The sequence below is a fragment of the Danio rerio genome, chromosome 5 (assembly GCF_049306965.1).
Source record: "Danio rerio strain Tuebingen ecotype United States chromosome 5, GRCz12tu, whole genome shotgun sequence".
Taxonomy (NCBI): domain Eukaryota; kingdom Metazoa; phylum Chordata; class Actinopteri; order Cypriniformes; family Danionidae; genus Danio; species Danio rerio.
Genome location: NC_133180.1, coordinates 18,314,608 through 18,330,000, shown reverse-complemented (window position 1 = coordinate 18,330,000; position 15,393 = coordinate 18,314,608). Strand labels below are relative to the sequence as shown.

The 15,393-nt window shown below is 36.7% G+C and overlaps 1 protein-coding gene and 1 long non-coding RNA gene across 34 annotated transcripts in view; one reads left to right on the top strand and one right to left on the bottom strand.

Annotated features, from left to right (window-relative positions):
* The window catches only part of fbrsl1 (fibrosin-like 1), a 584,485-nt gene that overhangs the window by 149,776 nt on the left and 419,316 nt on the right, over window positions 1-15,393 (bottom strand). The gene's annotated exons all lie outside the window — the stretch shown is intronic.
* LOC137495572 (uncharacterized) lies at window positions 2,366-4,344 on the top strand. Its single transcript, XR_011015457.2, has 3 exons — window positions 2,366-2,425; window positions 3,025-3,072; window positions 3,957-4,344. It is a non-coding gene; the product is annotated as an uncharacterized lncRNA (long non-coding RNA).

Sequence of the window (15,393 nt, the reverse complement as noted above, 5' to 3'; positions counted from 1 at the left end):
TGCATTAATCACCAGTATGTTCACTCATTAATGTTTGCTCATCTTCAGTCATGATCAGTCCCACACACGCCTGCACTCTTCTAGTGTTTGAAGGGAAAGGCGCGTTCACGTTTTACCGGTTCTGCCATTTGATATTTGGTATCGTTCCTCAAAGCAACTGTCCCTGGAAACTCAACTGATGTGATCGGTTCTCTTTAAAAAAGACTTGACAAAAGGTGACTCTTGTGCACCCACAGTCCTGCTGCTTTCAAGAGCTCCATATTTTAAAAAAAAAAGTGTTTTTGTAAGCAGCAGCGGATGCTGCTCCTTTGGCTTTAACCATTCTTTGAACAGATTATTAACAGGCTAAATGTTAACGGGATCCTTTCATTAATACACACAGTATACTTTTCACCTGCTTTCTTTTGCTTATAGTTATTTTTGTTAATATGGTTTAATTAAATTTTTTTTTACAATAAGATTGCTTTAATAGAAGATTAACTCCCCATTTATGGTGATCCGAGACCTTTAGCTAGGACACAGACTATGCATAGTTTTAAAAACATGACAATAATAATTTTTAAAATGTAATTTTTTTTTAAAGAAAAGTTTGGTTGAATAAAAATTGTATGTATACAGTTTTTAACACATTTTAAAAAAATTATGGCTAAGAAATAGTTAATTATTTTTGGTGTGGTCAGAAATAAATTAAGTAAATCCTTAATTTTGAGCCTTGAAAAGTCATGTGAAATAAAAACCAATTGCAGTGCGACACTATGAAACCACAACCCATTTACTCATGCACACTGAGCAAGCTCAAGCACAACAAACAAGAAAAGTAAAATGCATGAGACAACATCTAAATCAAGTCATTTTAGCGTGTCAAAGTCAAATTTATGCATATAAAATATATTTTCCTAACAACAAAATTGTGACAATGGCGAGTGGCTAGTAACATTGAAAAACTACTAGCCTTTAAGTGGCAGGTGATCAAAAAATGTATGTCAAGCCTTCCTTACAGCCTACAACAGCAAAGAGAACCAAAACCAAAAACCAAGACAATGATCAAAGACAAACAGAAATATACAAAAAGATAGGAATGCCAAAAGCTCCAAAAAATGACAATTTATTAACTCAAAAGTTCATCACAAAGCCAAAACAATGTCAACAGCTGCGTCTCAAATGGCACACGATACACTATGCAGTCATGCACTATGTACTTATGCACTTACACACTTAACAGCATAATATATGACAGTATTGTCGTCCTAAATGGAGCACTAATGTTTTTTACTAAGAAGAAATTCAAACCCTTTCCCTGATGACGTTTAACGGTTGCCAAATCAGTGAAATAAATGACCAAACTATCAAATAATACTTGCCGTGAGTATATCAGCATTAAAGTGCACTTGTTATTTTTAAAGTTTTCAGTGTGAACGCACTACTTACACTATTTATACTACAAAATGGCATAGAATAGTGCATAGGTATGCAATTGTGGACGCAGCTAAACAAATCCATACAATATGATTACGTTAAAAATGAGTTCCATAATTTTGTTTTATTCTTGTTTTATTATTTATTCATAATCCCATTGAATTGTTTCATTCTGTAAGGAAACTCTTTTCTATGCACCCTTTCACACAAATCGATCATTGATGAATTTGCTCTTCGGTGTTTGAATTCTCAGTAATGATTAAATCACACTGAACTGAGCTAAACTGAACTGAACTGAACTTAAACACTAAAAACTGAACTACACTGGTCCAGTTACTATGACCATTTATGTGAAGCTGCTTTGACACAATCTACATTGTAAAAGCGCTATACAAATAAAGCTGAATTGAACAAATGCACTTGCACATACACACTCATTACACAAACACACAGACAGAAATGTGTTGTTAGCCCCATTACTTTATAAACAAATAAACAAACAAACAAAAATTGCAACTGAAATTTAATGGATTACATTTCTCACTAGCGGGATAGTAACCGTTCAATCAATTAAAATAAATGAGTGCCGTCAAATAAGATATCAATCCAACACACACACTGTAAAAAGTGCTACACTCACAAAGTTGGTTCTATCTACTTTAAATAATTGCAATCTAGTTAATTTTATTTGTTTTATACCAAAAAAATTTAATTTGCTTCATCTTTACTTAAAATATATCAGTTTTTATATAACTGTATATTTTGAATAAAACTAATGCAATTTATTTGAGTAGATTTTTTTACGTGGTTATTGTGTAGAATAAATGTTATAAAAGTGAGTTGACACAGACAATTTATTAGAGCAGCTGTCGATGTGGGCAGGTGTTCATAAAACGTGATTTTTATAGTTTTGCGTGACTCCTTTTTCATTGCCCGGGATTTAGCAGGCAGACGCAGCTTCTGCAATGGTCGACATTAACTGCTCCCAGCAGCGGATCTGATTAACACGGTAAGTTGCAAATTTAGCCGAATGATAATTGTAAAGTCATGCAAAACTGCTGTCTTCGCTAGGCAGGTGAGGTTTTAGCTTTGTAAATTGTACTGTAGCCTCAGGTATGTGAACAGTTAGACTGCTCTCACATGGAAAGCTAAGTTGGCTAACGCTAACCAACGGTAGTTTATGCTAATGATTAAAAGTGATATTATTGAGAAAAAAATAGTGAAAGTAGTTTTAAAACACTTAGTAGGTATAACTAACGTTGCAGAACCGATTAACAAGGTCACTGGTGGGCGGTCGGGGTGTGGGGGTTCAGTTTGCTAGCGCTAACTTAGCTAAAGTTAGCTCACCTAAGTTATAGCAGCACATTAAGGATGGATATTAAATGCAGAAACGTATGCAACAGTTAAGTAGTTTGTGTTTAACGTAAGAGAAAGTATAACTTAAAGTTTGTGTTTTAGAGATTTAGTCCATAAGTTTTTTAATGCTGCATAGTGAATAAATTACAGATTTACAATTTATTTTAACTTAAATTACATTTACTACTGATGTTTACAGAACCATTTAAATTGTATGCACCTCATTCTAAAATGCATGTTCTTGGTCTTTAGATACCAAAGTGATTTTGTTACCTGTGGATCTTCAAACTTCACATCCAGGTAAGAAAAACATTAGATACAACTACAGCTATAATTATTTGCAGGCAAGTAAAACATTGGTAAAATTGCAAACAATAGTGGGCTCCATAGAATTAACTTACATTTGATATCTGAAGTGCAACAGTAATTTTTTTACTGTTTTTTTTACACATATTATGTGTGCAACAGTAAAAACAGTATAAAAATATCCTAATGCAGTTTCTTATTATCTGTCAGTCTTTCAATAAAGCTAACTGATAACACTGAATCACTGAACTGTCATTTGCCAGTGACATTAAATTTGAAGAAAAAGTCAATTAAATGTAGCTTTAGCAAAAAATTAATGTAAACCTTAATGTAATGTGTAAAATGGCAATGTATTTATTTATTTATTTAATAAAATTTGTATTATGACGTGCAAAGTTTGGTGCAAAATGAAGATGACATTTAAATTATAGAACTTGTATTCTATAATTTTCATATAGCCATTTTCAAACAGTTTTAATATCTAAATTAAATACACATTCTTATGCTTTATAAGTTGCCAAAATAAACAAAAAATGTAATACCTAAATTTTAACAATTCTTTGATTGACAGGAAAACACAATGACATGCACTGTTACACTGAGTAAAATCACAGTTTTCTTTAAAATTTGATAACTAAAAACACCTGGAATAATGTAATTACACAACCTCTATAACCTTTTTTTATTTTTTAAATAGAAGTTAGGTAATTTTAACTAAGGTAATTTTTAACTGATAAACTAAGGTGTTTCATCCATGCATCATTCTCACTGGACTTTTGTAACTTCACTTGTAGTTATTTCCTATTCAGTATTTAGCTATTTAATGTTGTTTGGTAGCAACCACCTGAACTCCTGTTTCTTTTTGTCTCTACCAATAGAGTTGTGAGGAATCAGAGGTGCATGCGGCTGCCCACGGGAAAAATTTGCCATCAGCCCAACACAGTTTGGATTATCATAGGACTGTCAGAGGTTTGCCAAACCTGTCAAATGCATGATGGCTCCTGTTTGGACTTACCGATGTCCTCGACTTCAAGTATCCATCAAAACTGTATACATTTGAGATATATTAGAGACTCTTTGTGGGACTGGACATTATGCATCCTAAATCTTCATCAAAATATGCAAATCTCCTCACTGAGTTGCCTTGGATGATTTCTCAATAGGATCTGGTATTATTAATGTTTTTATTTATGTATTGTGTATGTGTAGCCACATTAATGGCCTATTTTGTAGTCACTATTAAAAGGAACATTGATTGATATTGAATACATGTTATGGTCTTTAATCCATCTTCCCATTCTTATTTAATTGTTATTGACAGGAAAGTCTGTTTATCTGTTTTTACTAGTGTATATTGTGCTTACAATATAGAAACGAAGATTTATTTTCTGAGGTTACAGCCAGAAGTCAATTAAATTAGTTTTAAATGACATATGCATGGTTAATTTTATTTAGATCATTAAGTTCATAATACTTAATTAAAATGAGTACAGTCAACATATAGCAATGTATAAGTAAGTTAAGTTTAACAAAAAAAGTAAGTTTATCTGATTTGAGTAATTTTAGAAATATTAGTTGGCTCAACTTAATTTTATTGCATTTGTTTTAAGCAATGTTTTAGTGTTTAAAATACTTAAAAAAGGCTGGAAGTTGAATCAACCTAAAACGTCCGATGCAACCACTTGCCTCACTTTTTATAAGTTAGATCTAAGTAACATTTTTTACAGTGCAAGAGCATTTTGCAGACAGAACAGAAAAAAAAAAAACACATCTGCAAACTGTCTTTAGGTGCGGAAATTACAGTATAAGTGGAGCAACTGATTCCATCCGGGCTGCTGAATTATTAGAAAACTAATGCGCACCCAAGGTCATCAATTATTCCTTACAAATCTATTAGCTCTGAAAAGCACAGCCATTGTGCTCTTAAGTGAGTACAAACAAAAGATTTACTTAAACTGCTCCAGCCAAGTAAAGAAAGCTTTGCAACATCTGTAAAACTCCAGAGGATTTCTTCGCTTTTCTCTTAGCGTTTACACAGTAATAAATCTCGAAGCTGCACAGAAAATGGTCAAAGCAGCAGAGAGAGAGAGAGAGAGAGAAAAAAAAAACGTATATGAGCTACCAAAGTCCTACCTAATAGGAAACAGAAAAGGAAATATCTATTCCCTGATCATGAAGACAAACAAGCATTAACCCCGCTGTTTTAAAAAGCATCAACGCAGAGTTTTATTTAACAACTTAAACCTTTAATTGGAGGCCAAGTTATTTCCTCCTTGAGGAACATGGAAACAGCACACCCTCTGTTCTAGCGCTCTCCATATTGAGTGAGTCTCTCTTTCACTCCAGGCCTCGACGGAGCTCCCCATCTGTGATTTTAACCAATTGAGCTCAAGAGGGTGCAGACCCCGTCCCGACAGCCCTTGACTACGGCCTCTTAAACTGGGCAGGGAGGCTAATAGGCCTGGAAAGGCCCTGCCAATCCTTTCCCCCAATGGGGTCACATATGGAAATGACTACGGCTATTTTTAAACCACAGTAGGAAAAAGGGAATAAAATCTTATGCTCTACCTAATAAGAGAGGCCCTCCTCACCTTCGGGGTATGTCTGAAAACCTTACGGTGTCCATTTCGCCCTTATTACCCTCTTTCTCTGTCTGGAAGTCTGTAACATCCCACCAAACAGGAAGCAGAAAGCAGTCATGTAATTGCTTTTTAAACAGCTTCAAGTCTGGGTCCCCTGGTGGTCTCATCTTTCCTCTTTTTTTTCTCGCTCTCTCTCAAAAACAGATGTGAACACAGGCTGGAATTAAGATTGTAGTCAATTTCTGTTTGAAAACTACTACCGAAATGTTGTCGCTTATAGTATGATAAATTCAATATACACTTTGTTTGTAGCAAGCATAATTGCTTTTTGTGTCTCACAGGTAGTCACAGAAACAAGCTTATTAAACATGAACTACTGGAATTTTACAATACCTAACAGTATTTTATTTGCCATATTCTTTTTTGTCATTGAACTTTTAATGTTTTATTTTAAACTTTTATACCCCACACAACATAAAATTCCCAATACAAAATCAACATTCAGGAAAATAATGTAAACAAACTATGATAAAAATATTAGCAAAGCAAAAATTATAACATAAATATTAAATATGAAATATTACAACAGACTGGCAAAAATGACAACCCCTCAATTTACTCTTTACATGCTCTCCAAATACTGTGAAAAGCTACCCCATTCCTGATTGAAAGTATGGGTGGAGTCCTAAAGCCTTGCCAACATACATATAAAGCAGTAGTCATCAGCTCAATCCAATCCTTAAAAGTGGGGGTGTTTTTAAGTTCTTCCAAATTTGCAGCACCAGTCTCACAGCCACACATCCTGCAATGACTGTCCCAGCCTGTGCTTTAGATATTCCCTCTGGTAGAGTGGATATATCACCAAGAAGACAAACTTTTTGTGAATAAGGTAAAGATTGTCCCAGCTATTTCTCAAGGTTTTGAATAACTCTTGTCCAGAATGGAGCCACCAAATGACAGTTCCACATTAAATGTGAAAAGGTGCCCACAGAATGATCACACTTGGTTATTTTTTATTAATCCTATAGGCTTATGCAGTCTTTCTAGAATCCAGTAGTATCGATTAATTATCTTGTAGTATATGAGTTTCATCTAGCATCTCCAGAATATACCAGAAACTACTGCCTCCCATTCACCTTCTTCAAATTCCACATCCAAGTCTTTCTCCCAAACAATTCTTAAATGATCAGTTTTTCCATACATGTTGTTTGCAGCAATCTTATGCACAAAAGATGTAGTTTGCACTGACTTAGCCATATTTAGAAACCCTAATAAAACATTGTCTTCTGCTCCTGCCTTATATCCCACAGATCTTATACTACTATGTTGAATATACAGTATTTTCTGAAATCCCCTTTATGTCATAATCTGAACTTGTCTTTCAGCTTCTGAAATGAATACAGTGCCTGCTGTCTATAAAAATCATCAATTGTTTTCAGGCCTTTTTTGCACCAATGCTTCCAACACAGTTTTCTTTCCTATCTTAATAGCAGGGTTATGTCATTATGAAGAATAGCCTTGTTTATTATTTGCCATTTTCGAAGGCTGAGGCTGCAATTCTTTGATCAGAAATACAGCAAATTATTGTGAAGTATCGTTATGATTTAAAATATGTTTTTATTTCAATATTTTGGTACATAATATATTGTAATTGTGTAATTGAGTCACTACTCCAGTTTTCTGTGCTTTACACTGAAATAAAATATCTGTAAATTAACAGTTTTCTGTATTTTGTGATTCATATTTTTATTTTTTCCTGTTTATTTATACTTTTTAATTGCATTATGGGATTTTGATCTTTTTTCTTTACACACATTTAAACTTTAAAACTTTAAAAAAGTGACTTTCACTAACATTTCAATAATTTAAAACATGCGTCAATTCATAGAAGGGCCCCTGTAACATTCAAGCCCAAGAAAAAAAGTAGACACCTGAAATAACTAATGCATCTTAGGACAACAGACATGACATTTATATTTCAAGCATTACTTACCTGTCATCAGTGATAATTCAAATCAGCACGTTTATCGTGTCACACATTAGCTGCTGAAATATATCGGTCGTTGTTGTGTGTATGGCTGAGCATTGAACACACACTTAGTAACTCAGTCAGTATATGCAGTCAAAACTGTAGCTTATTGTTTCTTGTTGTACATATTGAAGGGTTGGTTTAAATTGCTATGAAAATACTACAAATAGTAGACATAATAATTACTATTCTGTCTCAACCAAAGCGTGAGAACAGCAGAAAGCAGTTTGGATAACTTAAGTGACTTTACTGGCAATTGCTCTTCTCAATATCTTTCTTTTTTTGTAAAACTACAACAAATATGTAATTAGTATGTATACATATTCACATTTACCTTAAAAGGTTCAATTCAACTACAGTAGCAGTACAATTTTACTAATGTCCATAGTTTTTATGCAAATCTTAATAAGCATATGAAGAAAATCTATTAAATTAGATCATTTGAATCGAATATTAGCAAATTGATCATATTCGTTACACCACCTGCGTAACGTGTAAGCCATGAAGAAGTGTTTGTTCAACAAAATACAAGTGGAATAAAACTGATAATAATCCAACGACCCTTGATTATTTACAACTATAGAGCTTTAGTAAAAACAGAGCACTTACGGACATACTGTATATTTCAACATTTAAATCAGCCACAGAATAAAATGCATATGTGTTACTCTAGACAGAAACTGAGAGAAAATGAAACTAAAACTAATCTAATTGCAATCTAAATGCGTTAATGGCCTGCAGGCCGACAGTTTGAGACCCCTGATTTAAAGTGATATATTATCTGGGTTGGTGTTGTATATTACAATTTAGCCAATATATTTTCTGTTATTTTACAGACTTATTTCTTTATGTATTATTTATTATACATTATATTATTTCAAACAACTACAATGTCAATAAAAGTCACTTTGATAAACCGTAGAGTTGAATTTTCAACATCAAAAGTCGACAGAGCAGAGATCAAGGTCAGATAATGCAATTCACAATCGTAAATAAACTGAAAACACTTGTAAATCACAAAATATGGAAACTGTTCATTCATTCATTCATTCATTCATTTTCCTTCAACTTAGTCCCTTAATTTATCAGGGGTCGCCACAGTGGAATGAACTGCCAACATATTCTAGCATACACTACGGCTATTTTAGTTTATTCAATTCACCTATACCGCATGTCTTTGGACTGTTAGGGTAACCAAAGCAAACCCATGCGAACACTGGGAGAACAAGCAAACTTCATACAGAAATGCCAATTGACCTAGCCGGGACTTGAACCAGCAACCTGTGGATGATTTTTAAAAAAAATTATTATTATTATACTTATATGCTCTAGTAATATTTATTAGGATATTGACTCCACAAACTGTTGAACAGTAGTTTAAATTCTAAATTAATGTTTCACCTAAAGTATCACTAAAACAAGTGTGAACATGCTAAATCCAGAGGATGCATGTGTAAATCTAATCTCATTCGCTGGGAGAGCACAGTGGCCTAGTCTTCAGTCTGAGCACTTTATGGCTCCATATGCCATTTCACTTCCCATTTATTCAGTTGGAGCTGCAGTCCTCTCTAGAGGAAGTCACAACCCTGCAGGCCCAGTCTCTACCTTTCATCTGATTTATACCATAACTCTGCCCAAACACACACACACGCGCACAACTCCCAAGGACGAGCAGTGCATCATAGAAAGAGAGAGAGACAGAAAAAGAGAAAGAGAGAGAGAATGCAGAAGTTTACAGGGGTAAATCTATAGAGGAGAGGACAAGAGAAGGTTGAGGCTTAATGAAACAGTATTTGCAGCATGTCATTTTTACGCTCTAAAATAATTTCTTTGATGCTACTTAAATATGAATGTGTTGGGAGAAGTGCCACCCAGTTGTGTTCAGCATTGCTCTTTTGTAGGAGAAGGCATGGGTTCAACCAATGGTGTGAGTTTTGGGTGGGGACACCTGTTTGGTAACAGGCATAATTTCTGAGGAAATTCTGTTTGGAGACATTGGGCATCATTTACGAAACAAACAAACTACAGAAAAGTGGGTGTATGGTCATTTGAATGCAACTGGTCAAATTGAATGAAAAATTTGGGATTTATAAATTTGAACGTGAGCGCTAGCTACAATTAAATCTCATGTCGGGTTAATGTACGCAAATCTTTTCAGTTAGTATAAAGGCATGCTTACCTGTTTGGACGTCTGAAAGATAATAACTAAGATGACTCGTCTTTTTTATATTTTTGCTTATAGTTTAACAAGAGAAAATTTAGATTTTGATGCAATTGGCCATATATCATTATGCTTGGAAAGATGGATGGATGGATGGATGGATTGATAGAATGACAGAGAAGCAGAAATGAAAGAACAAATAGTATGAGATATAGAATGTTAGCATGATTGATGTAATGACAGAACAATGGATGAGTAAATGAATGATTGAAAAATGATAAAAAGACACACACACACAGACAAATAGATAGATATAACGATAGACAGACAGGCAGGGAGGCAGGCAGGGAGGCAGACAGACAGACAGACAAACGGATAGACAGACAGATAGACAGACGTATAGACAGACGGATAGACAGACAAACAGACAGACAGATAGACAAATGATAGATAGATAGATAGATACATAGATAGATAGATAGATAGATAGATAGATAGATAGATAGATAGATAGATAGATAGATAGATAGATAGATAGATAGATAGATAGATAGATAGATAGATAGATAGATAGATAGATAGATAGATAGATAGATAGATCTCATATATGGAAATGCAAAGTACAACACTCAAGTGTCTCCACATTCCCTATTCTGACATGTTGATGGATGGCCAGGATGCAGAGCCTCTCCCAGTAAGACCATTAGTGGAGTGAAGTGATGTCCAAAGCACCAGTGCGTGACTGGGCCAGCCAGTGGAGTGCCTTTATAAATGAGTCTCTGCTGAGAGTGCTGGCTGGACACCTCAATACTCGCTTTGGCTCTACACAGCCACTAGGAAATGCCAAACACCCAGCAAAGAGAGTGATGCATCAGAGCAGTTCCTGGTTTAAAATTGAAGACATTCAAGTCAAAGGGTTGCATAACAAGTCAACTATTATTTTACTTTTGTAAAATAGCACAGTATGCAACAGCTGGCTTTGACAAAAAGCCAATAGTAAAATTCCGCTGGCTTTTCAATTATTGCAGAACATGAGTTCTGTGGTCAGTAAAGGTTTACATTACTTTGCTCGACGCAGTGGCGCAGTAGAGAGTGCTGTTGCCTCACAGCAAGAAGGTCACTAGTTTGAGACTCGGCTGGGTCAGTTGGCATTTCTGTGTGGAGTTTGCATGTTCTCCCCATGTGGGTTTCCTTTGGGTGCTCCGATTTCCCCCACAAGTCCAAAGATGTGGTGTAGGTAAATTGGGTAAGCTAAAATTGTCCGTAGTGTGTGAATGAGAGTGTATGGGTGTTTCCCAGTGATGGGTTGCAGCTGGAAGGGCATCCGCTGCGTAAAACATATGCTGGATAAGTCGGTGGTTCATTCCGCTGTGGCGACCCCAGATTAATAAAGGGTCTAAGCCGAAAAGAAAATGAATGAATGACTGCTCAGTCTTCATTGTATAAATGAAATACAACTAGTCTTTGTTTAAGTTACAAATGTTATTGTTTTTCACTGTTACTTAAAAATGTATGTACTGTATATTAGGGGTTTAACAGTACATGTATTCATCCTGAACCAACACGGAATAGGCGTCAGAGTTCGGTTCATGGACTCTGACAATGAATACAGTCAGTCCAGATGTGCCAGTCACCGGAGTTAGAGAGAAGACCACACCAGAGCAACAACTTAATAGCCATTCACACAGAATGTGTCTTTGTGTCAAACAATTCAAGATGCGGAGCTCAGGAATGCCATCAAATAAAACAGTTATCATTAGAAATGCTCGGATCAGGATTTTTGCAGCCAATACAGAGCACTGATTTCTTGTCATGGTGATCGGCTGATACAGAGTATCAATTCTGAAGCTTTATATAACTTTAACATTGCAAAAAGCACATTTTGCCTCGAAGTGTGATACTTAAATGGAGATATCTCCTTTCCTAAGAGAATAAATAAAGGATGTTGCATATAATCCCTAAAACACGTCTCGTATAAGCATTTAGTGTGGACATGTCATGGTCAGAAGCAGCTTTACCGAAAATAATAGATAAAACACATAAAAAAGTTGGTAAGAAAAATGACTAACAATGAAATTTGGAAACATTGCAAATGATGGCAGAAGAATTCAACATGTCTCATTGAAGGAAAAGTTGGAAGCGCAGTTTTGATGCATATGATATATTGATATATTGATGATATATTGATGCTTGTAAACGTGTAAACGAACACCTGCGATCTTTTTATGAGATTGGCCAAATTAGCAAGTACGGATCGTGTCATAAAATGTGATTATTGGCGGATATTGGCTGATCAATCGGAGCATCAATCGGAGCATTAATGGTTATCATGCCAAGTACTGTCAACAGAAGCTTGTAATGCTTGCCTTGCCCATGAATTCTTCTGATTGGTCCACTGCTTTGGAATTTCTTGTATCTCGACACAGCATCTTAAAACCACAGCATGCATGTGCGAGGTGTTGCAAAAGACAAGTGTATAATGGTCAAGCATGTCTGGCAACACGTGATTACGTGGAAAAGATATGCAATGGAAATATATGACACTGTTCCACCTCGTGTGCACATACGCCAATCAGAAGTTCCATCTCCATATACACGCAAAAGAGCAATGATTAAACATATATTTTGTCCACTGGACATGTAATGTAATGTAATGTAATGTAATGTGTATTTATATAGCGCATTTATTGTGTATGGCCGTACACCCAAAGCCCTTCACAAACATGAGAGGGGGGGTCTCTCCACACCACCACCAGTGTGCAGCATCCACTTGGATGATGCGACGGCTGCCACAGGACAACGGCGCCAGTGCGCTCACCACACACCAGCTACTGGTGGAGAGGAGAGACAGTGATCGAGCCAATTCGGTGGAAGGGGATGATTGGGAGGCCATGATCGTAAGGGCCGATAGAGGGACTTTGGCCAGGACACCGGGGTTACACCCCTGCTCTTTCACGAGAAGTGACATGGGATTTTTAATGACCACAGAGAGTCAGGACCTCGGTTTAACATCTCATCCGAAAGACGGCGCCACTGACAGTTTAGTGTCCCCTTCACTTTTACTGGGGCATTAGGACTCACACAGACCACAGGTCTAGCGCCCCCTGCTGGCCTTACTAACACCACTTCCAACAGCAACCTAGTGTTCCCTAGTAGTCTCCCATCCAGGTACTGACCAGGCTCAGCCCTGCTTAGCTTCAGTGAGTAACCGGTCTTGGGCTGCAGGGTGACATGGCTGTGGCATTCAATAGTGACATACTATTGAATAAACAGATGGATTGAAATCCCATGATAGAAATTTTGTTAAGAAATTTCAGTTTTGAAGCTTATAGAATCTTGATGCACAATCAATGTTGTTTTGTTGTTTTCAGGAAGGGTTGAGCTTAACCTTTGGCAGTTTGTTGCACACTCTCCTTATTCTAAAATCATTCTCATTTTATTATTCTGTTTATTTTGTACTTTTATATTACAAGAAGCTTTCCAGTTCTGGAGCTGATTGTGACAAAAGACTTCTGTCTGCCTAAAATAAACAGAAAATAGTAAGCACTGGGGATGTGGTGCTTATTCCTGACAGAATTATGACCCCAAAACTGGGGTACATACCAAACCATGATTTCTGTGTAATGTTACACCCTAATGTTTACATTGTAACATATAAATGATTTAATTTCATAATCAATACACAAATCACATGTGTTCCCAACTATTCAAACAAATAGTTTAGTAAAGATAGTCTAATCATTCATAGCTTTTAAGACTGAACATACTCTTCAGAAAGTCAATCTACTTTTAGTCATGTCTGCACACTAAATATAGCAGCACATTTTAGCATAGACAAAGAAATGACATTCAAGCTTTACCACAATGATGAAAGGATAATACAGACACCACCTATGTGTTCACGTACAATCAAACAAGTGTTCTTTCCAAGCCAACAAACCCAGTCAGGATATATTTACAATTATTTCACCATATTAGGCGCTCAAAATGAAACAAATGACAGTTTTACAGAGTAATAAACTTGATCTAGTTTTTGCTATAAACTAAAACTATGTTACACCATGCCTGCAAACTGACACGGTGCATAATTCTAGTCTCCACAAGGTTTATATTACCTTTATGTTTCTTAGAATCTAGATACTAAGATTCAGTGATTCTGCCCTGGACTTAGACATGGGGCTTCCCGGCAGGGGTTGGAAGTGACGTGGCCTTTTGGAAAGCTCCGCTGGGGCGCTTTGACAAATGGACTGTCTGACGAGCGCAGCGTTCAGGGAGCAGGACCCTGTGCTCACGCCTCGTTTACCTGCCGCTACGCTCACTCGCTCATCCTGGATCTTACACACACACACACACAGACACACACAAAAGCGCACACTTTCTCTAGCAGCGACCCAGTTGTTGCCAAGATGTGAAAGTCAGGGAAGTCAGCATGTACTGCAATAGATCAAAATGTGGCAACAGTGATTTTGTCGCCCAGCATTATAGTTTGTTTTGGCACAATGTTACGTCCAGATTTTTGACTAGAATGTCCATCTGGAACAGAACCTGGCTTCCCTAGAGGTATATGTTTATCAAATCTTTTGAATTATTACTGGTGGGTTGGAACATTTAGCCTACCTAATGAAAACTGACTAGACAATTGATAGCATTTAGTCACGTGACCTGTGTGGAAATCTAACGAGCAAAATAACTGGAAGTAATGGCAGCATATTGTAATATGGGGATGGTTGGGAGGCCATGATAGACAGAGGCCAGTGGGCAAATTTGGCCAGGATGCCGGGGTTAAACCCCTACTTTTTCGAAGGACATCCTGGGATTTTTAATGACCACAGATAGTCGGGGACTAGGTTTCACATCTCATCCGAAAGACTGATCTCACTGAGCAATATAAAGTCCTCATCAATATACTTGGGCATTAATATTCACGCAGACCGCAAGTTGAGCACCCCTTGCTGGTCACACTAAATGCTGATTTATACTTCTATGTCAAGCGCGCGCGTATGTTCCGGCACAGCCTTTACGTGGTCGCATAGCTCTTGACGTGACTGATGCTGACGCACACCTCTCAAAAAATGTAACTACACATCACAACGACGCATAGCGCAAGCTCTGTAAGTGGTTGGCTTGGTAGCGCTGATAAGTGTGGGCATGACCGTGAGCCCCGAGAACCCGATGCAGTGAGTGTTTATATGTGTCGAGTCCTGTGAAGAAGCTCCAGATGGAAAATTTTGTTTTGTGTTTACCTTATGATTAAAGTTGTTGTACGTCTGCAGGTTCCCGCCTTAAAATAAACGAGTTTGAGCTACTTTTGTGTTAAGGTAGCATCAGAAAAAACAAAACACCAGCCAAGAAACTCGACCCAGAGGAACATACAAACCTCACTGCCAGCTAGCGTTTCGGAAGTGTTATTGCAGAGCAACACAAACGGCGTGCAGCAGAATAAATGCATGGCAAAGCGCAAGGCAGGTACCATGGGTCACCCCGATCACTCAATGCAGAAGTATAAACCAGGCTTAACACCACTTCCGGCAGCAACCAATCTT